The 27,683-nt window shown below is 43.7% G+C and overlaps 1 long non-coding RNA gene across 1 annotated transcript; it reads left to right on the top strand.

The window, feature by feature from the left end:
- Positions 1-27,683, top strand: LOC148142464 (uncharacterized). Its single transcript, XR_015752097.1, has 3 exons — positions 1-170; positions 13,911-14,007; positions 27,406-27,683. It is a non-coding gene; the product is annotated as an uncharacterized LOC148142464 (long non-coding RNA).

Here is a 27,683-nt window from a genome sequence, read left to right as displayed (position 1 = left end):
GAAGAGTCTGAAACATTCACCCACGGATACAGTCAGTGCAGCTGGAGGTTCCTGTGCTGACTCCAATTGTCTCTGTCCCTTTGGCCTGAACTGATTCCCAAACAGCCGGAAACAGATTGAAGAGAAAACAGGAAATAAACAGATTGAGCACAACCATAAATAAAACGGAGGTAATATTTTAACAATCCTTGACATATGTTACCGATAAAAGAGACTGGATCACATTATATTTTATATTAGCAAAAAGACAGACACTAACCCAATCTTTTTCAACCCTGCAGACATGTATGACATTGATAAATCTCCTGGTCCCGATGGGCTACATCCTAGAGTTCTGAGGGAGGTGGCTGAGGAAATAGCGGAGGCGTTGGTTGAGATCTTTCAAAAGTCACTGGAGTCAGGGAAAGTCCCAGATGATTGGAAGATCGCTGTTGTAACCCCCTTGTTCAAGAAAGGATCAAGACAAAAGATGGAAAATTATAGGCCAATTAGCCTAACCTCGGTTGTTGGTAAAATTCTAGAATCCATCATTCAGGATGAGGTTTCTAAATTCTTGGAAGAGTAGGGTCGGATTAGAACAAGTCAACATGGATTTAGTAAGGGGAGGTCATGCCTGACAAACCTGTTGGAATTCTTTGAAGAGGTGACAAGTAGGTTAGGCCAGGGAAACCCAGTGGATGTGGTCCATCTAGACTTCCAAAAGGCCTTCGATAAGGTGCCACACGGGAGGCTGCTGAGGAAGGTGAGGGCCCATGGTGTTCGAGGTGAGCTACTGGTATGGATTGAGGATTGACTGTCTGACAGAAGGCAGAGAGTTGGGATAAAAGGTTCTTTTTGGGAATGGCAGCCGGTGACAAGCAGTGTCCCGCAGGGTTCAGTGTTGGGGCCACAGCTGTTCACGTTATATATTAATGATCTGGATGAAGGGACTGGGGGCATTCTAGCGAAGTTTGCCGATGATACAAAGTTAGGTGACAGGCAGGTCGTACTGAGGAAGTGAGGAGGCTGCAGAAGGACCTAGACAGTTTGGGAGCGTGGTCCAGGAAATAGTTGATGGAATTCAATGTGAGCAAATGCGAGGTCTTGCACTTTGGAAAAAAGAACACAGCATGGACTACTTTCTAAACAGTGAGAAAATTCGTAAAGCCAAAGTACAAAGGGATCTGGGAGTGCTAGTCGAGGATTCTCTAAAGGTAAACATGCAGGTTGAGTCCGTGATTAAGAAAGCGAATGCAATGTTGTCATTTATCTCAGGAGGGTTGGAATATAAAAGCAGCGATGTGCTACTGAGACTTTATAAAGCTCTGGTTAGGCCCCATTTGGAGTACTGTGTCCAGCTTTGGTCCCCACACCTCAGGAGGGACATACTGGCACTGGAGCGTGTCCAGCGGAGATTCACACGGATGATCCCTGGAATGGTAGGTCTAACATACGAGGGACGGCTGAGGATCCTGGGATTGTATTCATTGGAGTTTAGAAGATTAAGGGGAGATCTAATAGAAACATACAAGATAATACGTGGCTTGGAAAGGGTGGACGCTAGGAAATTGTTTCCGTTAGGCGAGGAGACTAGGACCCGTGGACACAGCCTTAGAATTAGAGGGGGTAAATTCAGAACATAAATGCGGAGGCATTTCTTCAGCCAGAGAGTGGTGGGCCTGTGGAATTCATTGCCACAGAGTGCAGTGGAGGCCGGGACGCTAAATGTCTTCAAGGCAGAGATTGATAAATTCTTGATGTCACAAGGAATTAAGGGCTATGGGGAGAATGCGGGTAAGTGGAGTTGAAATGCCCATCAGCCATGATTGAATGGTGGAGTGGACTTGATGGGCCGAATGGCCTTACTTCCACTCCTATGTCTTATGGTCTTATGTATGGGGCAGGAGACAGTGGGGACAAATTTGTCTGTGAATGAATTTGATCTCAAATCCAGAACTTTCAGTGACTGGTTTGTACCAGCAAAGAACAAAGAGCAATACAGCACAGGAACAGGCCATTCAGTCCTCAATGCCTGTGCTGATACATTTTACCCTTCTATCCTAAAACTGTCTTCACTTACAGGATCAAATATCCCTCTATTCTCTTCCTATTCATGTGTTGATACAGGTGCTTCTAAAATGCTGCTATTGTGTCTGCTTCCACTACCACCTCTGGCAGCGTGTTCCTGTCACTCACTACACTTCACGTGAAAAACGTGCCTCACATATCTCTTTTAAACACACCCCCACTGACACCTAGGACCTGTCTCTCTGAATAATTGGCACCTCCACCCTGGAAAAAAGGCTCATACTTTCCATTCTACCCATGCCATTCACAATCTTATAAACTTCTATCAGGTCACTTCCTGCATTCCACTGAAAACAAACTCAGTCTATCTAACCTTTCTTCACACTAAAATCCCCCAGGCCAGCCAACATTCTGGTAAATCTTTTCTGTACCCTCTCCAAAGCATCCACATCCTTCTGGTATTGTGGTGACTGAACTGTACACAACAACAGCAGTGGAGAAATCTTTAGACCAAAAATCTGTGAGATCAACATTGTACAACCTGGATAGAATAGAAAGAAATATGAATAGAATCAAAGTCAACCCCCAATGTTTATTTTCACTGATAGTAATAATAATGTGCAGTGTTTATGAGTAATACGGATACTGATATTGTAAAGTGTCTACTAATAAAAATTCTTGATTGCAATAATCGTACACAGTACAGGTATCGACTGATAAAACACAATCTCACAGACTTTTGTCCTTAGATCAAAATTTGTGTTTTACAATGCAAATTCAACAAAGCGTCTGACAGTAGTTTCACTCCTAAATATTTCAGCATGAAATTGAAAAGCATATTTGTAAGGAGATTACAGTTATCTGTAACAATAATGGGGTGGTAAGAGTAGAGGATTTTAACTTTCAAAAGTAGACTACGACTGCCATAGACAATAGATAATAGACAATAGGTGCAGAAATAGACCTATCTGCCCTTCAAGCCAGCACTACCATTCACTATAATCGTGGCTGATCATCCTCAATCGGTATCCTGTTCCTGCCTTATCCCCATAACCCTTGATTTCACTATCCTTAAGAGCTCTATCCAACTTTTTCTTGAAAGTATCCAGAGACTTGGCCTCCACAGCCTTCTGGGGCAGGGCATTCCACACACCCACCACTCTCTGGGTGAAGTAGTTTCTCCTTAACTCTGTTCTAAATGGCCTACCCATTATTTTTAAACTGTGTCCTCTGGTTACGGGACTCACCCATCAGCGGAAACATGCTTCCTGCCTCCAGAGTGTCCAATTCTTTAATAATCTTATACTTCTCAATCAGATCTCCTCTCAGCCAACTAAATTCAAGCGTATACAAGCCCAGTTGCTCCAATCTTTCAGCATAAGATAGTCCTGCCATTCCGGGAATTGACCTCATGAACCTATGCTGCACTCCCTCAATAGCCAGAATGTCTTTCCTCAAATTTGGAGAACAAAACTGCGCACAATATTCCAGATGCGGTCTCACCAGGGCCCTGTACAGCTGCAGAAGGACCTCTTTGCTTCTATACTCAATTCCTCTTGTTTTGAAGGCCAGCATGCTATTAGCTTTCTTCACTGCCTGCTGTACCTGCATGCTTGCTTTCATTGACTGATGTACAAGAACACCTAGATTAGATTAGATTAGATTAGATTACAGTGTGGAAACAGGCCCTTCGGCCCAACAAATCCACACCGCCCCGCCGACAGTGGTTAGCACTGCTGCCTCACAGCGCCAGAGACCCTGGTTCAATTCCCGACTCAGGCGACTGACTGTGTGGAGTTTGCACGTTCTCCCCGTGTCTGCGTGGGTTTCCTCCGGGTGCTCCGGTTTCCTCCCACAGTCCAAAGATGTGCAGGGTCAGGTGAATTGGCCATACTAAATTGCCTGTAGCGTTAGGTAAGGGGTAAATGTAGGGGTATGTGTACTGCCACTTTACCAAACTTGACTCCATTTAGGTAGTAATCTGCCTTCTTGTTCTTGCCACCAAAGTGGATAACCACACATTTATCCACATTAAACTGCATTTGCCATGCATCCGTCCACTCACAAGCCTGTCCAGGTCACCCTGTATTCTCCTAACATCCTCCTCACATTTCACCCTGCCACCCAGAAAATTTGCTAATATTACTTTTAATAGTATCAAGGGCTTGGGTGAAGATTCTGTGCAAGAAAATTCTCATAATCAGTCTGTGGATTTAGCAACTAGAGAAGGAGCAAAACTTGGTCTACTCTTGGGAAATAATGATATGGAGGTGCCAGTGTTGGACTGGAGTGGACAAAGTTAAAAGTCCAGATTATAGTCCAACAGGTATTTGGAAGTACGTGTTATCAGAGCACTGCTCCTTCACCAGGTAGCCTTTTTGACCTTGAGAAATAAAGCAGGGCAAGTGACTGAGGAGTCAATGGGACAGCACTTTGGGGCCAGTGATTATAATTCTCTTTGCTATGTGGGAGGCTTTTAAAGAGAGGTTGATTAGACAGCCGGACAGATATGTCTATGTGAAAATGAAGGATAGAAATGGAATGGCAAGATGAGGCAATCATGGATGACAGGTGAAATTGTGGGACTAGCAAAGAGGAAAAAGGAAGCATACATAAGATCGACATAAGCGTACATAAGCTTTGGAAGAATATCTGGAGGGTAGAACCAATCTGAAATGAGGAATTAAGAGGGCTAAAAGGGCTCATGAGATATCTTTAGCAAACAAGTTTAAGGAAAATCCTGAAGCCTTTTATTCATATATAAGGAGCAAGAGGGTAACTAGAGAAAGGGTTGGCCCACTCAAGGACAAAGGAGGGAAGTTATACATGGTGTCAGTGAAAATGGGTGAGATTCTTAATGGGTACTTTGCGTCAGTATTCACCGAGTAGAGGGACATGACAGATGTTGAGGTTAGGAATAGATGCTTGATTACTCTCGGTCAAGTTGGCAAAAGGAGGGAGCACGTGTTGGGTATTCTAAAAGGAATTAAAGTGGACATGTCCCCAGGTCTGGATGGGATCTAACCCAGGTTACTGAGAGAGGAAATAACTGGGGCCTTAACAAATATCTTTGCAGCATCCTTGAACATTGGTGAGGTCCCAGAGAACTGGAGAATTGTAAATACTGTCCCTTTGTTTAAGAAAGGTAGCAGGGATTACCCACGCAATTATAGACCAAAGAGCTTGCCATACTGAGGGAAAAGATATATACCCATTTGGAAGAAAATGGGCTTATCAGTGATAGGCAACATGTCTTTTTGCAGGGGAAGTCATGCCGAACCAACTTAATAGCATTCCTTGAGGAAGTCACAAAGTTGATTGATGAGGAAAGGGCTGTAGATGTCATATACATGGACTTCAATCAGACATTTGGTAAGGTTCCCAATGGTAGGTCGCATGTGGTCCAGGGTGTATAAGCTAGATGGATAGAGAATTGGCTGGGCAGCAGGAGATAGAGTAGTAGTGGAAGGAAGTTTCTCAAAATGGAGAACCGTGGTCAGTGTGTTCCACATATATGATCTGGAGAAAGGTATGGATTGTCTGATTAGCAAGTTTGCAAATGACACTAAGATTGGTGGAGTAGCAGGTAGTGAAGGGGACTGTCAGAGAATGCAGCAGAATATGGATAGGTTGGAGAGTTGGGCAGAGAAATGGCAGATGGAGTTCATTCTGGGAAAATGAGAGGTGATGCATTTTAGAAAATCCAATTACAGAGCGAACTATACATTGAATGGAAAAGCCCTGGGGAAAATTCATGTGCAGAGAGATCAGGGTGTTCATTAGATTACTTATAGTGTGGAAACAGGCCGTTTGGCCCAATAAGTCCACACCGACCCTCCGAAGAGCAACCCACCCAGACCCATTCCCCTACATTTACTCCTTCACCTAACACTACTGGCAATTTAGCATGGTCAATTGACCTAACCTGCACATTTTTGGATTGTGGAAGGAAACCAGAGCACCCAGAGGAAACCCACGCAGACACAGGGAGAATGTGCAGACTCCACACAGACAGTTGCCTGAGGCGGGAATTGAACCCGAGTCTCCGGCATTGTGAGGCAGCAGTGCTAACTACCGTGCCACCCACATTGTATCCTGAAGGTGGCAATGCAGGTCTATACAGTGGTCAAGAAGGCATATGGCATGCTTTCCTACATTGGATGAGGACAAGAGTTGGCAAGTCATGTTACAGTTATGTAAGACTTTGGTTCAGCCACATTTGGAATGCTGCATACCGTTCTGGTTGCCACATTACCAAAAGCATGTGGATGGTTTGGAGAGTGTGCAAAGGAAGTTCACCAGGATGTTGCCTGGTATGGAGGGTACTTGCGATGAAGGAAGGTTGAGTAGATCAGGATTATTTTCATTAGAAAGATGCAGGTTGAAGGGGGGGATCAGATTGAGGTCTACAAAATCATGAGAGGTATAGATAGGGTGGATAGCAAGAAGCTTTTTCCCAGAGTGGGGGTCTCAATTACTAGGGATAATGAGTTAAAGGTGAGAGGGGAAATGTTTAAGGGAGATATGCGTGGAAAGTTATTTATGCAGAGGATGGTTGATACCTGGAAAGAGTTGCCAGCGAAGGTGTAGAGGTGGGCACAGTAGCATCATTTAAGATGTATCTAGACAGATACATGAATGGGCAGGGAGCAGAGGGATACAGATCCTTAGAAAATAGGCAACAGGTTTAGACAGAGGACCTGGATCGGCGCAGGCTTGGAGGGCCGAAGGGCCTGTTCCTGTGCTGTAATTTTCTTTGTCTTTGTTCTTTGTAGTTTTAAAGTAGTGGTGGAAAAGGATCAAGCTGATCTCAAAGTTAAGGAAGGCAAATTTTGACAGTATTAGGCAAGATAGAATTTCCCAAATGAGTTTGAATGAACAAGGAAAGCTGGGGGATAACAGCGTGCAGTAGAACAGCTCTCAAGGAGTTCTCCAACATGAGGTATTGAATGTCTGAATAGCCTCAGCAGAATGAAGGTCATCACTGAAAAGGATATCAAAAGGTATTGAGATGTTGATGTGGCTAATAGTGCTTGAAATAATTTAAGTATTGTTGTTTGAAGACAAGTTGGAATTAACGGTTGAGACCAGGATCAGATTAATGCAGTCTTTGGGGTATTCAATTACAGATTAAATCTCAATGACATCACATCATTAAAATAAAGCTATTGTTCAAAATTATAAGAAGCCTGAAGGTGCAATCACAGTTTCCCAGTGGAGATGCAACACAATATAAAATAAAGTCTCTGGAACTGTCTCATCTCCAATTCTGAGAGGATTCTCCAATTTGGATAGATTGCCAGCAGCAGGAAGGGGGAGGTTGTTTCACAAAGAACAAAATGTATTTTCTAAGGCTAAGAATCACTACAGTATGCTACACCACCCTTGCTGTCGTTGGTGTTCCTGGGAGGTTTTGTTATAACTTAAATTGCATAAATCACTGCATTGAAATATAGTTATTTCCATTTACAACTGATAATTGTTATATTTCCATTTAGCAAGGGAAATTCTGATGTCAGACAATAGTGTCCTCACTGACTGAGTTTAAAGTGAATAGATTGTCAGTTCGGAGGCTCCTCAGTAATGTGCAGCATTGTGTGTTTCCCTATACAGTGCAGAATGGGTTTACACTGAAGCCACATTGATGGGGTTTGGCTGAGCACCGGCCCTGGCTGGTCTAGAAAGGGTTTTGGAAGACCACCCTCTCTCTGTGGTAGTTCACAGCCTGCTATCGGTCAGATGGGTTTTGTAACAACCCACCTCTCAGTGACACCTGGTGATTCCCATTCCTTGATGGAAAGGGATTGTGTTGGTGTATCTTGTTCAGGCAGCTTGCTCCAAATGGGAGCCCAGATAAAACAGGGTAATCAATGGGTACAGCAGGTTATTATGGAGTAAAAGGTGAGGGTCAGCAGAGATGGCTTTGACCATCTTGTGGGTTTTTATCAGTCAGTAGATGTGTGGGGTCATGACATTGGTGAGGACAGATCACTGGGTTAATGCGAGTTTCCACTGTATGAGATCAATGTCTGCAGTTAACATTTCCAAACTTACTCTGTGGTGTAATTCCTCAGCTGAGGAAAGAAACACTATCTGTAGCTCACAGACACTCTGCATTATCCAGAGATTGATTGGAATGTTTTTTTTAGATTAGATTACATCACATTACAGTGTGGAAACAGGCCCTTCGGCCCAACAAGTCCACACCGACCCACCGAAGCGCAACCCACCCATCCCCCTACATTTACCCCTTACCTAACACTACGGGCAATTTAGCATGGCCAATTCACCTGACCTGCACATCTTTGGATTGTGGGAGGAAACCAGAGCACCCGGAGGAAACCCACGCAGACACGGGGAGAACGTGCAAACTCCACACAGTCAGTCGCCTGAGGCGGGAATTAAACCCAGGTCTCTGTTGTGTACTGTTGATCCAGATCTCCAGGAATCACTCTGAGTGAAGGTATTCCTGATCATGGAATTGTACTGAATGGGGATCACAAACCTCAGGCTGGACCCTCATGTTGCTGGGAGGATGTGTCATTGTAGAATTGTACAGAATGTGGGTAACTGCTCAGATATGAACTTCTGAGCCAGTATTCTTGCTTTTCTGTGGGTATCTGTAAATATAGCATTAGAGTAAATGTGGAGCACTAACAACAGAATACCCGTGACCTCAGGAGGAGTAACTCAGACTATAAACTTTAATTGGTTGTGGGGAACTGAATGCAATGGAATATCTGACTGCAGTGGGAAATAGAATGATAGCTTATTTGAAACCATGTGATGCTTTATTTGTATTATATTTCTCATTTCTGATCTGTTCACAAATGGAGCTATGAATGTAGCTTGGAAATGTGATGGATTGTATGTGGGAAAATCTTCTCAGTTGGGTGGATATGTTTGGTCCAAAGTTTCCAAAGTTAAATGATCCGTTGGAGATAAACAAATATAAGTCAACAGATGTGGAGCTGGAGAAGCACAGCAGGTCAGTCTGCATTGGAGGAGCAGGGAAGTCGATGATGTTTTGGGCTGGGATCCTTCATCAGGACTGGGGAGGGAAGGGGAGGGGAGGGGAGCTTAGAAATAAATGGGGGGTATGGCTGGGGGAAGAGCAGGCGAGATGGTGATAGGTGGATGCAGGTGGGGGTAATTGTGATTGGTTCATGGAAGGAGGTGGAGTGGACAGGTGATTAGGAAGATGGACATACAGGAATAAAAAAATATTAATAGGAATAAAAATATCTGTTTCAACAAATAACTGACTTTAGTATCTGCAATATTGTGACTATGATTAATAATTGAGTTTGAGTCTATTTCAGAGAATTAACAGTACAAAATGCAGAATGTGGGCCATTAAATAGAGAAAATCTTGAATGAGACATTTGACTTAAGACATTATGACTCGATTTTGCCCAGCATATTTAATGTCACTAACAGAGCTCACAAATCCAATTTCTCGAGTTGCGGGCATTTCTCTTCTTTTCGTATGATAATGACAAATATTCTGACTTTGTCGGTTGTCCAGACTCTGTCACACATTTCCCATTTTTTATTCACAGCCGCTTCCAAAGAAGCAAGTGTTAACTCTAAAGTGTGACAAACTCAGGACTATTTGTATTGTATTTACAGAATATCTGTTCCTTAATCAGATCTTAATCAGATCATACGACACCAAGTTATAGTTCAACAGCCAAAAGAGAAAATGCTGGAAAATCTCAGCAGGTCTGGCAGCATCTGTAAGGAGAGAAAAGAGCTGACGTTTCGAGTCTACTGACCCTTTGTCAAAGCTTTGATGCTGCCAGACCTGCTGAGATTTTCCAGCATTTTCTCTTTTGGTTTCAGATTCCAGCATCCGCAGTAATTTGCTTTTATAGTTCAACAGGTTTATTTAGAAGTACGGGTAGTCAATCCTTTATTCAAAATCCTGAAATCCGAAAAGCTCCCAAATCCAAAATTCCTTTTGTGAAGTTTTTTCTCATTCACAAAGTTGTTTGGCATGCAAACAGTTAACCCAACTCCACACCCACTCAACCCACATCGCTCAGATGTGACATGGGGGCATGACCCAGCACTGGCAGGCGTCAATTCTGTCTCAGGGCCTGTAATACCCACCAATGAGACTGCTGTTCAGTACAATTTTTTTAAAATTTCACGATTAAACAGTCACTTATTTTGAAATGCAAAACCTTCCGAATTCCGAAAACCAACTGGTCCTGAGGGTTCAGATAAAGGATTGTGTACCTGTAGTAGCTTTCGGAACACCTCTCCTTCATTAGGTAGCTCATGGGGGAGGTTCATAAGACACAGAATTGAGAGCACAAGATCATAGTGTCATGCAACTGAAGAAATCTAGATTGCTGTTAAGTCTTTCTTTTAGAATGGGTTGCGGGTTTTAATTCATTAATATATAAATCCCAGAATTTCTTTCAAGTCATATTCCCAAGATAACTTAAGGTTTTACAAAAAAAAGTGACATCGCTGCTCAGACAACGCATTAAGTGTGTGGGGTTAGAAACTGTATCTATTCCATCCTTTAGTCAGACTGGTTCTAGTTCCAACTTAGGAACTTATAAAATGTGACATGGATTAACTGCCTGCATTCACTGCCTGCAGGTTGTGTGCTTTTTGAGCAAAATAGATTGTATCTACAAATACAATTCTGCAAATGCAAATTCAGCCCATTGGCTTAAATGTTTGTGTGTGTGCATGTGAGGGAGAGAGGAGCGTGTGTGTATGTGCATGCATGTGTATGCATGTGTGTGTGTAAGGGAGAGAGTGTGTGTGTGTGCGAGCGTGTGTGCATGCTTGATAGACTGTGAGTGTGACGGAGTATAAGCCTGTGAGAGGGAGTGCAAGTGGGGATTGTATGTGTGTGTGGCTGAGAGAGAGAATATGTATGTGAAAGGGTCAATGTGAGTGTATGTGCATATAAGAATGTATGTGTATGTGTGAGTATATGTGTGTGTATATTGTACTGGAGTCAACTGTGGTGTAACATGAACCCCAGATCCCATTGAGGCCATCCTCATGGGTATCAAATGTGGCTATCGACCACTCCATCTCTACACACTCCACTCAGCATGCACACACTCACACTCTGTCCCTCTCCCCCAACCCCCAACACATACACACTCTCTCTCTCTCACACACACACACACACATATGTCAATGAGGTGAATTTGCATTTGCAGAATTGTATTTGCAGATGCATTCTATTTTATATTATTGGTCAGAGACAAAGTAATTTGTATTTTAACTCATCCATAAACACATTCTTGGCGAAAGCAAATTCAGCAAAACAGTGTGATTCTCATTGCGGTCTTCTCATTCTAACGTGGCAGAATAAAATACTGAAAGAACCCTTTCAACAACTGAGAGAGCCCTCAAGATTTTTTTGTAGCAGCAGAGAGAGAGCTGTATTGACCAGTTTCAAATCCAAAACACGAAGTTCAACAACAGATAGCAGAAACTAAAACCCTGGGAGTTTGTGAGCCTAACTCCATCCACTCAGGATGTTGTTGTGTAAATTTAAAAAATATCAAAGCTATTTACTCTGCTTTCCAAGGAGCAGACACCTCACCATTAGTTGACAATAGCTTTCTTCAAGAGAAACAGGGCAAAATAAATCCCTCTTAATGGCATATTTCCGACACACTGTAGTCCCATGTAGCCCAGACCGTGTTAGAATGAAAGCTTTCCTTCTCTGAAAGACATTTGTGAAGGAGATGGGATTCTTTTTTCCTGACAACTGATAACAGTTTAGTGGTCACCATTAGACTGTTGAGTCTAGGTTTGTATTGAATTCACCGTCTGCCATTGTGGATATCGAACCCAGCTCCCCTTGATCTCTGAACTCATTGTCTCACAAGACCAAAACGCCATCATCTCCCCTAATCTTTGACATTGGACTGGATCCACAGCAGCAGTCCCTGATACCAAGCTCCAAAAAGGCAGCGGAGTAGGATGTTCCAGCCAGAACTCATCCGCGCCACGTGTTCTTCTTTCTCTTTTCCTGCTCCTTTCCTTCCTGGCCACTGGTGAGCAATGATTCCTTGCCTGCAGAGACGATTCCCGGCCTCTGGCAACCACTCCCGTCCTCTAGGGAGCACGATTCATTGCCTGCAGAGATGATTTGCGCCCTTTGGTCACGACTCCTGGACTGGCACAGCAGCCTTCTCTCACGGTCTCCTGGCCTGGCACAACAGCTTCCTGGCATGTTGTGGGCAGCCTTAATGTTCCCATAGCAGCGTTCCGGTGAGGCGTGGCATCCTCCTGGCCTGTTGCAAGCGCCTCCCAGCCTAGCGCAGTAGCCTTCCAGCGTGGCGTGCCAACCTCCCATCCTGGCGCAGTAGCCTCTTAGTGTGGCATCCTCCTGACCTGGTACAGTGACCTTACAGCACAGTGACCTCCCCGCCTGGTGCAGCAGCCTCCCGGGGCGACATGGCAACGTCCTAGTCTGGCGTAGCAGCCTCCTTGCATAGCGGCTTCCCGGCATTGTGTGTCACTGATGCGGACTGAAAACTAGCTGCCAGCGTGGTCTGCTGTCCTGAACTTTTACTTTTGTATCTCAGTCGGTACTGTAATTGGTGAGGTATAAACTCCTCACTGTACTCATTGAGTATATGTGACAATAAAGGCTAGTCTATGTTTGCTCCACTAGAGCAAAATTGTGGTGCAATTCTGGTGATCTCCACAGAGAATGCTGGTTAAACCGTGAAGACTCTTAGCCCTAGTGTGTGCTCCAAATCTGGGAGGGGAGGTTCCATTCACAGGGAGAGGGACTAGGAGAGGAGTTTGGGTGCATGAATCTGAACATCAGGCAAGAAGCTTTGCTTAATCCCAGATAAAGTGTCTGATTTCTAAACTGGAAAGGTGCAATGGAGTCAGATTTTATTTGTGTGAAGACTATGGTTTACAGGCTTGAACATCTGGTGGAATTCCATCACAAATATTGGAAGTTGGGCGACATGGTGGCTTAGTGATTAGCACAGCTGTCTTGCAGCACCAGGAAGACAGGTTCAATCCCAGTTTCTGGTGACTATGTGTTGATTACACATTCTCCCTGGGTCTGTATCAGTTTCATTTGGGTGCTCTGGTCTCGTTACACAGTCCAAAAATGTGCAGGGTCGGTGGATTGGCCATGGGAAACACAGTGTTACTGGGATTGGGAGGCAGGTGTTTGAGTGGGACGCTCTTCAGAGAGTTGGTATGGACTTGTTGGGCTGAAGGATTTGTTTCCACACTGTACAGATTTTTTTTAAAAAGCACTTCTTTTAATTTTGGTGCAATCTAACCTGGGACATGGTGGTTGGATTCACTGCTGAATACCTTCAAAGTTCTGATTGTCAGTATGTTCAGTCCTGTACATGAGGGAGTGACTCAATGTCCAATCATTCACCTGTCCATAATGTTGAGGGCATCCATTTCTGGTTACTGTGGAGTGATTCCATATCTTGTACTGTCCTTCATAAAGTGTGGATATAAACTTCTGGAGGCAATCTGAGCTGTGGAGACTCCAAAACTGAATGCAAACATTTTGCAGTTAATGTCCATGTCAGGTGTCTCCCATTCTCTACTTTATTGATCCCAGGTGTCTTCTTGTGGATGTTGTGGTCTGATGAGAAACTCCTGCCAGTCAGAGTAACCTATGAAAGAGAAGGAACAACTTCTGATTCCACCAAAAAATATTGAGTATATTAACTTGTTTCTGGGGGTGATTTGCTGCTGATGCATTTCCCTATGTGTTTCTAGAAGGGCAATTGTTTGATTTGAGAGGTGTTACTATAATGGTTCAGATGATAAGACACAGAGCAACAATTATCTTTGTGCTAAAATCCATCATGCATAGAGAATATTTGATCAGTAACTTTGTCTCTTTTTTTCCTTTCTCTCTCTTACAGTTAGTCGAGCAGCAATTCTAATCTTATCTGAGGGCAAGTGTGGTCTTTCGACATGCACCGCTCGCTATCTGGTAACCATGGCAGTGCCTGATCTACTGTACGTTACTTTTGATATCATGCTTTCTAAGTTTACTTACTATTATTATCCATGGTGCCTTCTGGACATGACTCTTGTTTGTAGCGCCATCTATGCCCTGAGCCGCTCGACCATTGATTGTTCTGTCTGGTTCACTGTCGCTTTTTTTTTATTGATTTGTTGCCATTTATATTCATCAGATGACATCTCAGTATTGCACAGAGAAAACTGTAATGAGGGTTCTAGCAATAATCTGAATTTTCCTTTCTTTAAAGAATATTCCCAACTATTTTCGATTTGAAGCCGAAATGATCATTAACAATGTTCCATGGTACTGTTACACCACCTACAGATATTATAATGATGCTCATTGGCTGAGTTATCGATATATGGAAACATTTTTAACACCACTTCTCCCATTCACTTTTATTCTCTTTCTGAACATCCTGAATACATGAGTGAGAATTTAAAATTAAGAATTTGGAGATAGTATGTCTGTGTTGGTTCTTGCAATCACAGATTGATCAGGGAATATTGGAATTTGCTGGGATACGCAAAGCAGAGGGAGGAAGACATTTGGACAAAGTAAAGGTATGGAGTTTATAATCTGGTCTCCAGCCGATATGGTGCTTGTTACAAAGGTCCAGATATAACAACCGAAAAAATGACTGTTTCACCAAATATGAACTGAGGCAGGGGTTTAGGAGTTATTTTGCAGATGGAAGCAACTCTTCATAATGATGTAAATATCATTTTGAATTTATCACACCCCTCAATTCGAAGCCACAAGCAAACAGGGTTAATCCAGAGTCAGTTCACAGTGAGCTCCGTGGAGACAGTGAGAGCCACAAAACATTTTTATGGAAGTACGAGACACATTTTTCAGGCAGTTAAGGCATGTAAGGGACTGAGGAGTCAAAGAAAAATAGAGAATGACCCCGAGATAGAGAGCAGAAAGAAATCTGTGACTTTACTCTTTGCCGTATCTGCCAGCTTCACACTTCTCTGGTTGGGGTATATTTTATATTTCTTCAATGTTGGTTATTATTTGGATGATTTTTATCTCTTTGAACTAATCACATTTATGCTGCGAGTCTTAAGTTGCTGCATAAATGCATTTATTTATGTGGTGATGCAGAATAGTCTCAGAGACCAGTTAAAGTATGCAGTGAAATATCCACTTATAAAAATAATTTAATTGATGAATAAATGCATGTAGCTGGGAGTCAACATTAGGTGCAGCAGAGAACAGAATGAGGAGTCCACGTGAGGAATGGACCCAAAGGAGAAGGAGGAGCAGCAACATGATAACACTCCTTTCCTAATGGGCAAGGAATGACTCCATCTGAGGGGCAAAGTGAATGAGATTGGAGGTGTAAAACCAGTGTAAAGTGCTGTCAGCAATGAGCAACAATTAGTAAAAAGTGGAACAACAAAAGCAAAACCAAAAAAGGAATTAAATATGCACAAAAGAAAATTCATCCGAAGCAACCAAAAGAGGGCAGTCATCTGAAGCAATCCATTCTCAGTGAGTGAACCAGACACTGATAAAAAACATGACCTGAGGGAATTATCACTGTTCACTGCAGGCCAGAGTGGAAAAACCAATGACTGGCTCCTGCCCATTCTTCCGCACTGAAGTCTCTGATATATACATCTGGAAAAAGTGAAAAACAAAAGTTCCTGCTATAAAGACTAAATAATGTGATGTGTAAACAGCAAAAAAAACTGCCTTTTCATTAAAAACATATTTTCATCGATAATTTACTTTGCCCATTTCCACACTGTCTGCCCTGCTCTGAGACTGATATCACTCCATTTCATTATTCATTTCTTTACACAGTCTTTGGGAAAGTCGTTGGGAAACTCCAAGGCCCAATTAGAGGGCTTGGTGGCAGATGTGATCCGAAGCTTGGGAATGGGGTCGGATATGGAAAATGAGGCGACATCTCGTACTTCCATGAAAATGTTTTGTGGCTCTCACTGTCTCCATGGAGCTCACTGTGAACTGACTCTGGATGAACCCTGTTTGCTTGTGGCTTCGTATTGAAGGGTGTGATAAATTCAAAATGATATTTACATCATCATGAAGAATTGTTTCCATCTGCAAAACAGCTCCTATATCCCTGCCTCAGTTCATATTTGGTGAAACAGTCATTTTTTCGGACCTTTGTAACAAGCACCATATCGGCTGGAGACCAGATTATAAACTCCATACCTTTACTTTGTCCAAATGTCTTCCTCCCTCCTGCTTTGCGTATCCCAGAAAATCCCAATATTCCCTGATCATCCTGTGATTGCAAGAACCAACACAGGCATATTGTCCTCCAAATTCTCGATTTTAAATTCTCACTCGTGTATTCAAAATGTTCCATGTTCTTCCACTGATTTCATTTTTATTTCGGATTGTGAGAGCCTTGTTGCATAAACTCAATATGAAAGTGTTCGATGTTCTGCTATGCTGTAAATGTTACCAGCTGGTGTGATGGCTTAAAAATAATTACAGGTTTTGTTGCAGAAAGTGAAATGAAATGGCTGATAACAATCCCAGAAACAATAGTAAGTCTGATGATTGGGAGCAATTTAGGATCCAGCAGCACATGACCAAGAAACTGGTCGGGGAGGGACAGAATATGAATGCAGCCTTCCCTTGAAGCCAAGATGCCACTTACATTCCCAAGCCATTTCTCATCTCGACTATCACCTCCCCAACAGCACTCACAAACCTATTTGGAGGAATTGTATGGATGTTCATTCCAGTCCTACCAAGATATAAACTGTCCATTTTGTTGAGTTCTAGCCTGCTCCAGAGCTGGTCCTAATGCCTTGAAACATGCTGCCTGACGTTCTGAACCCGTTTTCCAGACACATGTTCAACCATCCAATTATTCTGCTCGGATTCTGATCAACATATGGGACTGGCAGTGATTCTGAGAATACTGTTTCCACATCCTGCTTTTCAATCTCATTCCTTGCTGCTTCAAATCTGTTATATGGGCTATATCCCTGCATTCCCACCGAGGTCTTTGTCACCACATGGAGCACTACCTCTGTCGTTTGATCCTCCTGCAGCAGCAGAATTTCCTGCAGTTGTTCTGTGATATCCTTGACCCTGGTAGCAGGGAGGTTATCATTGCACGCTGAAGGTATGTTTATAGCTGTAGAAACTCCACTCTGTTCCCCTAACTAACGAACCCATTATCAGTACTGTGTACCCACTCTTCCTACCACCCTGTCCAGCTGACGTGACTCTGTCTGCGTTCCTCCGATGAGTTCTTTCCATCACAAGCTTCCAAAGCAGGAAAATGATGTCTGATCTCGATCATCTCAGGGGACTCCTGAGATACCTGGCTGTCACGTTTTCCTTATTTACCCATACACAATAACTGTGATGTACCCACCTCCGTAAATGTGTTACCCCCCTCATCCTCAGCCCCGTGGATGGCCTACAGTTACTCCCATTCTCGAAAAAAGAACTCTAGTTTATGCACACTGTCACGTTTCCAGGAGATATGTTTATCTCTGACACTTCGAACCTCCCAGAATCCCACATTCCACACGCTGACCATTTCCTTGCTCAGAGACAAAGAAAACTGCAGATGTTGAATTCCAAGGGAGACAAGCAGGAGGTTGGAAGAACACAGCAAGTCAGGCAGCATCAGGAGGTGGAGAAGGCAATATTTTGGGGATAACTCTTCTTCAGGACTTGGGGTGGGTTTGTGGGGAGCTGCAGATAAAGGGGGTGGCAGGGGCAGGGTGTTGGTGGGGATAGGTGAAGACAGGTAGAGGATATGACCTGGTTGGTCACTGGGAGGAGTGAATCCGGTTGGTGGCTGGGAGGAAGGATCGATGAGAGGAATGGAAGGGAGCAGGGAGGAGCTGGGATGGGAAAGGGGGCTATTTGAAATTGTCTCATCTGTAAGGACTGTTTGGGACACTGGATCGAGGTGAAGGGGGTGGTGTGCTGGTAGATTTTGCATCATTGGTGAGACAGAGGTTCACCTGCCTCTCCTTCAACCTAGTTTACTGTATCCAGTGCTCCCAGTGTGGAGTTGTCTACATCTGGGAGACCAAATGGTTTGCCACGCATCTCAGCCAGGCCCACAGAGGCCGACGAGACCTCCCAGTCACAGGCCATTTTAATTCCCCTTCCCACTTCCTTTCTGACATGACCATCCTTGGCTTCCTCTACTGCCACAACAAATTAAACTACAAATTGGAGGAATAACACCTCATCTTCCGTCTGGGCAGCCTGCAACACGGAGTACTCAACATTGAGTTGTCCAATTCTGTAACCTCCTACAGCACCTAGAATCCTTCCATCTCTGTCACTTCCGTTAATCTCCATAAACCTCCCTATCTCTGTAAATTCTGCCAGCCCCTAAACTCTTCCCTACCTTTGTAACATGCTCCAGCCCCTGCATACCTCCCCAGTTCTGCCACCTCCCAGAGCACCTACAACCCTCCAATCTCTGTTACCTCCTTTAGCCACAACAAGCCTCCCTATATCTGTAAACCTGCTCTATCTGTACACCTCTCATCTCTCTAATGTCCTTGCGAAACTACAAACCTCCCTATCTCTTTCAATTCCACCATCCAACAAAACTCATCCCTATCTTTGTAATATTCTCCAGACACTGCATCTGTCCCTATCCCAGTAATCTGTTCCAGCTCCGACATCCTCTCCTCTCTCTGTGTCACCATCCAGCAGTTACATCCCTCCCTGTATGAGAAGACATCTTGACTATCAACATTATTCCATATCTCTCCAACAGCCTCCAACCCCTATACCACTCCCTACCTCTGTAAATCCCTCCAGCTCCAATACCCCTCGTTATCTCTAATTTCCTTCCAGCACCTACACCCTCCTTACCTCCTTATCCCCCTCCAGCCCCTTCACTATCCTTTCAGGATATAGACGCTTCAGACAGGACAGGGAGGGAAGTAAAAGGGGGAGATGAGTTGCATTGCTGGTCAGGGATGATAGCACGGCTGTGCGAAAGGACACTATGGAGGGCTTGAGTAGCGAGGCATTATGAGTGGAGCTGAGAAATAAAGGTGCAGTTACATTGTTGGGGCTGTATTACAGGCCTCCCAACAGTGAGCGTGAGTAGAAGAATGAATAGGTAAACAGATTTTGGAATGATGTAGAGGCAACAGAGTAGTGGTGACGGGAGATTTTAATTTTCCCAACATCGACTGGGATACACGTAGTGTCAGAGGTCTGGATGGGGCATAACTTGTAAGAAGTGTCCAGGAGAATTTTTTAGAGCAGTATGTCAATAGTCCGATGAGGAAAGGGGCCATATTGCACTTGGTGTTGGAGAATGAGCCAGGCCAGGTGGTAGAAGTTGCGGTGGGGGATTTCTTTGAGAACAGTGACCACAATTCTGTAAGTTTTAGAATACTTGTAGACAAAGATGAGAGTGGTCCTAAAGGAAGAGTATTAAACTGGGTCAAGGCCAGTTATATCAAAATTAGGGAGGAGCTGGGAAATGTGGATTTGACACAGCTATTCGAAAGGAAGTCCACATTTGATATGTGGGAGGCTTTCAAAGATAGCTTAAAGTTAGTGCAGGGTAGGCATGAAAGCAAAGGATAGGAAAGGCAACATTCGTGAACTGTGGATGACAGGAGAAATTATACGACTAACCAAGAGGAAAAGGGAAGCGTATATAAGGTCAAGGCAGCTAAGAAGAGAACAGGCCCTGGAGGAATATTGGAAGAGTAGAACCTGTCTTAAATGATGAATCAAGTGGGCCAAAAGGAGTCATGAAATAGCTTTAACAAACAGAATTAAGGACAATCCCAAAGCCTTTTATTCTTATATAAGAAGCAAGCGGGTAACTAAAGGATAATAAAGGAAGGCTGTGTGTCAAACCTGAGAGAATGGGTTAGATTCTGAATGATTATTTTGCATCAGTATTCACTGAGGAGAGGGACATGATGAATGTTGAGATTAGAGATAGATATTTGATTAGTCTGGATTGTGGAAGGAAACCGGAGCACCCGGAGGAAACCCACACAGACACAGGGAGAATGTGCAAACTCCACACAGTTAGTCACCTGAGGCGGGAATTGAACCAGAGTCTCTGGCGCTGTGAGGCAGCAGTGCTAACCACCATGCCACCCACTGGGCCATGCTAAATTGCCCATAATGTTCGGTGCATTAGTCAGAGGGAAATGGTCTGGGTAGATTACTCTTTGGAGGGTCGGTTATGGACTTGTTGGGCTAACGGGCCTGTTTCCACTCTGGAGGGAATCTAATCTAATCAGTGAGTATAACTGGTTAGGTAGAAGGTTAAAAAAGACAGAATATAAAAAATAGTAATCTCTGGTTTACTTCTGGTGCCAAGTTCTAATGAGGGAAGGAATAAAAGGACAGGACAGATAAATCAATGGTTGACGCGGTGCTGCAATGTGCAGGGAGTCACTTTCTTGGAGCATTGGGATCTCTTCTGGGACAGAAAAGACCTGTTTAAAAGGATGGGTTTCACCTGAACTAGACCAATATCCTGGTGGGGAGATTTGCTCATTCTATTTCAGGAGATTGTAAGATTTGAGAGGGGTGGGGTGTGGGCTTTCTGAACAACAGTGAAAATAGAAAGAAAGATGACAATGATTCTGAATCAGAAAACAGCACGTTCTTTAGAAAAGACAGTCAAGAACAAGTCAGAGAACAAAGGAACACTGAACAATTAAACTGCATTTATTTCAATGCAAGAGGTCTCAGGGATAAGGCTGATGAACTCAGGGCCTGTAAGGGAACATGGGCCTGGGATGTCATCGCTATCACAGAAACATGGCTGAGGAATGGAAAAGTCTGGCAGCTCAGTGTTCTGGGATTTAGATGGTACAGGAAGGACAGAAAGAGGCAAGGTGGGAGAAGGGCTGGCATTTTTGATTAAGGAAAATATTACTCCTGTAATTAGAGAAGGTATTTCTGAGGGATCATTTAGTGAAAATATAAGGGTTCAAATTAGAAATAAGAAAGGGATGATCACCTTGATGGGATTTTACTATCAACGCCCCAATAGTCAGAGGGCAATTGAGAAGCAAATATTTCAAGAGACTTCAAATATAGCTAAGATAATAAGGTTGTAATAGAAGGGGATTTTAATTTTCCAAACATTGTCTCAGACTGCCATAGTATTAAAGGATTTGATGGCGAAGAATTTGTTCAATTACAAGAAAATAAATATGTCCCTCTGAGACAGGCAAGAAGTGGTAAGATAAAGGAACCTTGGATGATGAGAGCGGTGGAGCTTCTCGTTAAAAGGAAAAAGGTAGCTTACATAAGGTGGAGGAAGCTAGGGTCAGCGCAGCTCTACAGGATTATGGGCAGGCCCTCGCTTAAAAAGGAGCTTAAAAATGCTCTGAGGAGAGCCAGGAGGGGGCACGAGAAAGGCTTGGCAGAACGGATTAGGGAGAACACAAGTGCATTTTACACTTATGTGAGGAATAAGAGAATGGTCAAAGAAAGAGTAGGACCGATCAGGGATAGCATAGGGAATTTGTGTGTGGAGTCTGAGGAGGTAAGGGAAGCCCTAAATGTGTTTTTTGCTTCTGTCTTTATGAAAGAAACGAACTTTGTAGTGAATGAAACCTTTGAAGAGCAGGTGTGCATGCTGAAATGGATAGAGATAGAGGAAACTGATGTGCTGAAAATTTTGTCAAACATTAAGATTGACAAGTCGCCAGGCCTGGACCAGGTTTGTCCTCGGCTGCTTTGGGAAACAAGAAATGCAATTGCTTCGCCACTTGCGAAGATCTTTTCATCCTCGCTCTCCACTGGAGTCATACCTGAGGACTGGAGAGAGGCAAATGTAATTCCTCTCTTCAAGAAAGGAAATAGGGAAATCCCCGGCAATTACAGACCAGTAAGTCTCACTTCTGTCGTCTGCAAGGTGTTAGAAAGGATTCTGAGGGATAGGATTTATGACCATCTGGAAGAGCATGGCTTGATTAAATGCAGTCAACACGGCTTTGTGAGGGGCAGGTCATGCCTCACAAACCTTATCGAGTTCTTTGAGGATGTGACTAGAAAGGTTGATGAGGGTAGAGTTGTGGATGTGGTGTATATGGACTTCAGCAAGGCATTTGATAAGGTTCCCCATGGTAGGCTCATTCAGAAGGTCAGGAGGAATGGGATTCAGGGGAACATAGCTGTCTGGATACAGAATTGGCTGGCCAACAGAAGACAGCGAGTGGTAGTAGAAGAAAAATATTCTGCCTGGAAGTCTGTGGTGAGTGGTGTTCCACAGGACTCTGTCCTTAGGCGTCTATTGTTTATAATTTTTATTAATGGCTTGGATGAGGGGATTGAAGGATGGGTCAGCAAGTTTTCAGATGACACAAAGGTTGGAGGTGTCGTTGACAGTTTCGAGGGCTGTTGTAGGCTGCAGCAGGACATTGACAGGATGTAGAGATGGGCTGAGAGGTGGCAGATGGGGTTCAACCTGGATAAATACGAGGTGATGCCTTTTGGAAGGTCGAATTTGAAAGCTGAGTACAGGATTAAGGATAAGATTCTTGGCAGTGTGGAGGAACAGAGGGATCTTGGGGTGCAGGTACATAGATCCCCTAAAATGGCCACCCAAGTGGGCAGGGTTGTTAAGAAAGCATATGGCATCTTGGCTTTCATTAACAGGGGGATTGAGTTTAAGAGTCATGAGATCTTGTTGCAGCTCTATAAAACTTTGGTTAGACCGCACTTGGAATACTGCGTCCAGTTCTGGTCGCCCTATTATAAGAAAGATGTGGATGCTTTGGAGTGGGTTCAGAGGAGGTTTACCAGGATGCTGCCTGGACTGGAGGGCTTATCTTATGAAGATAGGTTGACTGAGCTCGGACTTTTTTCATTGGAGAAAAGGAGGAGGAGAGGAGACCGAATTGAGGTATACAAGATAATGAGAGGCATAGATAGAGTCGATAGCCAGAGACTATTTCCCAGGGCAGAAATATATAACATGAGGGGTCATAGTTTTAAGCTGGTTGGAGGAAAGTATAGAGGGGATGTCAGAGGCGGGTTCTTTACACAGAGAGTTGTGAGAGCATGGAATGCGTTGCCAGCAGCAGTTGTGGAAGTAAAAAATTGGGGACATTTAAGAGACTCCTGGACATGCATATAGTCACAGAAATTTGAGGGTGCGTACATGAGGATCTATGGTCGGCACAACATCGTGGGCTGAAGGGCCTGTTCTGTGCTGAACTGTTCTATGTTCTATAAATGTTCCCACTAGAGACGGATCAAAACTTGAACTTCTCTTGAGAAATAAGGCAGGTTAAGTGACTGATGTGCGAGGGAAGATTAGAGTGGTGCTGGAAAAGCACAGCAGATCAGGCAGCATCCGAGGAGCAGGAAAATTAATGCTTCGGGCAAAAGCCCTTCATCAGGAATTTCGGGCAAAAGCCCTTCTGATGAAGAGCTTTTGCCCAAAATTTCTAATGAAGGATTTTTGCCCGAAGCATTGATTTTCCTGCTCCTCGGATGCTGCTTGACCTGCTGTGCTTTTCCAGCACCACTTTAATCGTAACTCTAATCTCCAGCATCGATAGTACCCACTTCCACGTGTTAGTCAGGGAACACATTTGGACCTGAGATCACAATACAAATAATTTTAAAATAGTTATGGAAAAGGATAAGTCTTCTATAAAAGTTAAAGTTCTGAATTGGAATAGGCATATTTTCAGGATATGAAACAAGATCTTTCAAAAGTTGATTGGAGTAGACTAATCGCAGGTAAAAGGAGGACTGACAAGTGGGAGGCCTTCCAAAGTGTGACAACAAGAGTTCAGAAATATTCTGTTCCTGCTAGAGTGAAAGGCAAGGCTGGTAAGGTTAGCGAACAATGGATGAATAAAGATGTTGAAATTAAAGTCAAGAATAAAAAATGATCATCTATTAGAGAGACAATTAGGATCAACTGAATGTCTTGAAGAGTATAAAGAGTGTAGGGACATCCTTCAGAAGGAAATGAGGAAGGCAAAGAGGTTACAGGAGAAAGTCTTGGCAGGTAAGGTAAAGATAATCCAAAGATTCTATGAATATATTAAGAGTGAGAGAGCAACTGGAGAGAGAATAAGATCCCTTAAAGACCAATGAGGTTGTCTTTGTGTTGAATCTCAAGAGATGGGAGAGATATAAATGAATATTTCGAATCAGTTTTGACTGTTGAGAAAGAAATGGAGGCTGGAGAAATCAGGGATATAAATATTGATGTTTTGAGAAGAGTTCACAGAAAACTGAAGAGGAAGTGCTGGAGACCCTAAAAAACATAAAGATAAATAAACCTCCAGGACCTGATCAACTGTGTCCCAGGACGTTGTGGGAAGTTAGAGAGAAGATTGCAGGGGCCTGACCAGAAATATTTGTATCATCTAAAAACACATATGAAGAACTGGAGGACTGGAGTGTGGTTAATATGTTTAAGAAGGGATGTGAGGAGAAGGCTGGGAACTATTGACCTGCGAGCCTGACTTCGGTGGTGGGTACGTTTTTAGAGATGATCCTGAAAGGTAGGATTTACACAGGGTGGAGAGGAAAGGATTGATTAGAGATAGTCAGTATAGTTTAGTGTGAGGAAAGTCATGTCTCACACACTTGATTGGGTTTGTTTTTAGAAGTAACCAAAATGAATAATGAGGACAGAGTGGTAGATGTTGTTTGGTTGCCCTTTAATAACGCCTTTGACAAGGCGTTATTCCTGAAGAAGGGCCTGTGCCCGAAACATCGAATCTCCTGTTCCCTGGATGCTGCCTGACCTGCTGTGCTGTTCCAGCAATAAAGTTTCAACTTTGATCTCCAGCATCTGCAGACCTCACTTTCTCCTCTGCATGGGAGACAGATTAGTAAAGTTAGATCACACAGGATTCAGGGTGGGCTTGCCAATTGGATATGTAATTGGCTTGATGGTGGTAGACAGCAGGTGATGGTGGATCATTGTTTTTCAGACTGGAGGCCTGTGACCAGCGGTGTCCCACAGGGAGCGGTACTGGCTTCACTTCTGTTCGTCATTTATACAAAGGATTTGGGTGGGAATGTAGGAGGCAATGGTTAGTAAGTTTGTGGATGACACCAAAATGGTAAAATAGACAGTGAAGAATGTGACCCAAGATTACAAAGAGATCTTGATCAATTGGGTCAGTGGGCTGAGGAGTAGCAGATGGAGTTTAATTTGGATAAACGTGAGGTATTGCATTGTGGTAATACAAACAAGGTCAGGACTTAATGGTCGGGCCCTGGGTAGTGTGAGAGAGCAGAGAGACCTCAGGGTCAGGAACATACTTCTTTGAAATTTGCATCCCAGTTAGACAGGGTAGTTAAGAAGGTGTTTATCATGCTTGCCTTCATCGCTCAGACCTTTGAGTATAGGAGTTCTGACATTATATTGAACTTGTACAGAACAGTGATGAGGCCTCTTCTGGATTAATGTGTGCAACTCTCATCGCCCTGTTATAGGAAGGATATTATTAAACTGGAGAGGGTTCAGTCAAGATTTACCAAGATGTTGCCAGGAATGGAGGGTTAGATTCCCTCTCTTAGACTTCCTACAGTATGGAAACAGGCCCTTCGGCCCAGCAAGTCTGTACTGACCCTCTGAAGAGTAACACACCCAGACCCATTTCTGACTAATGTACCTAACACTATGGGCAATTTAGCATGGCCAATTCCCCAGACCTGCACATCAGTTTGAGATATAACAATGGGCTGTTGTATTGGAGGGTGAGGGGTAAACTTATTGATGTTTATAAAATTACGAGGGGCATAGATAAGGTGAATGACAGGGGTCTTTTCATTCGGATGGGGAGTTCAAACCTGAGGGGTATATTTTTAAGGTGAGAGGAGAAAGATTGAAAAAGGAGATGAGGGGCATCATTTTTAGTAGTTCATGTGTGGAATGCACTACCAGAGGAAGTGGTGGATGCAGGTACAGTTACAGTGTTTAAAATACATTTGGATATCATCATGAACAGGAAAGGTTTAGAGGGATATAGGCCAAGTGCAAGCAGTTGGGAATAGTTTAGTTTTGGAACATGGTCGGTGTGGCCGGGTTGGTCCAAAGGGTCTGTCTCCGTGCTGCATGACTCTATGACTCCATGACATTATGGTACGCAGTCAAAAGACACGTTACTCTCTTCACACGCTCACTTTGTCCTCCAGACGAGGACCTGGGACACAGCAGGGGGAAGGGTATTGTTGATGGATGGAGATACCGAGGGGCTTTATTATGCAGTGGATGTGAAACAGAGAAACTACAGAGGGGCAGTTCAGTGAAGATGAAGCAGCACATGGAAGGGCAAATGGACAGGGGTCATGGAGGGGGACAGGGGCTAAATGTGCTGTTGGAGGGGGAGGGTGTCCAAAATGAAGGGAAGGGTACTGTTTCAGGATTGAAAGACAGAAATAGGGAAGAAAAGGAAGAGAAGGAAAGATAGAGGGAAAATGAGAGAAGAAGAAAGAGCAAAAGAGTGAGAAAGAACATAGATAAAGGTAGAAAGAATAGGCAGGAGAGAAAAATACAAAAGAAGAGGCTGTCAGTAAGAGAGAGAGAGAGAAAGAAAGATAGTGTGAGAGAGAAAGGTTGAGAGGGAGAGGGAGATGTAGAGTGATACAGACAGAGAGTGAGAGATAGAGACAAAGCGAAAGACTGAGAGAGAAGAAAGAGGAAAAATCAGAGAGATAAAACAGGTGATAAGGAAAGATATGGCCACATTAAAGAGGTGATATTCACCATATCAGTTGGCCCGAGCTCTCTCCCTCTCTCCATTTGGAACAGACTCTGCTCCAGGGGTTTGCTTTAGGAGGGATTGGTTCAGGGAGGGAGTGAAGTTAAAGGATCAAAACTGGGATTGAGGTTCAACACTCCCCACACTCACAGTCACTCAGAAACAGACAGAAACACACCGATACTCACCCCCTGCTCAGTGCACACAGTGAAAGAGACAATGGCTGCCAGAACCTGTTTGAAACATCCCCAAGTCTCTCACTCAAAGCCCCCTCACTGCCCAATTCCCAGCTCATTCAGTCAGCTCCCAGCTCCCTCCACCTAGGGCATACCCCCGCCCCCCCCCCCCCCCCCCCCAGGGATGGAGCACAGCCAGAGTCATCTCAGTGGGATCACAGTGGGGAGGAAGGGAGGGAGGAGGTGTGCAGCAGGTAAACAGTTTCATCCAGTCTGCCTTTGTCTACTCCTACTTTGCACTGTATTGTCTTGGAATGAAAGCCAAATGTATTTTCAAACTGATCAAATTCCCTTTGTTTTTATGGTTTCCTACTGATCAATGTGAAAATCTTAATTTGTGATTGCCAGTAATCGAAGCAAGGAACTGAATGGAAACAGTCAATTATTGTTGAAAATAAATGTGCAATCAAAAGACACAGAATCCTTACAGTATGTTCTTTCCTCTTTCTGACAGGAAACTTCTCGTGTGTTTTCATTTGCCCAGATGTGTAGCTCAGAGAATTCAGTGAGGAAGAGTGGACAGGAGCCTGTCGTTGCATTTCCCTCTCTGGCCTGCAGTGAATGATTACACCTTCCTCCACATCATTTATTTTTCTAACCTCTTCACTCACTGAGAACGGATTACTTGGGATAAATGTAGCTTTTATGTATATTTGGTTTTGCTTCCGTTGTCCCACTTCCTACTAATTGTTGCTGATTACTAACAGCACTTTACACTGGCTTTACACCTCC

This window comes from Chiloscyllium plagiosum, unplaced genomic scaffold, assembly GCF_037043375.1.
Source record: "Chiloscyllium plagiosum isolate Xiang-an unplaced genomic scaffold, Cpla_swu_hap1 HiC_scaffold_29, whole genome shotgun sequence".
Taxonomy (NCBI): Eukaryota; Metazoa; Chordata; class Chondrichthyes; order Orectolobiformes; family Hemiscylliidae; genus Chiloscyllium; species Chiloscyllium plagiosum.
Note: the sequence above shows the minus strand (reverse complement) of the source record. Positions and strands in the feature narration are given on the sequence as shown.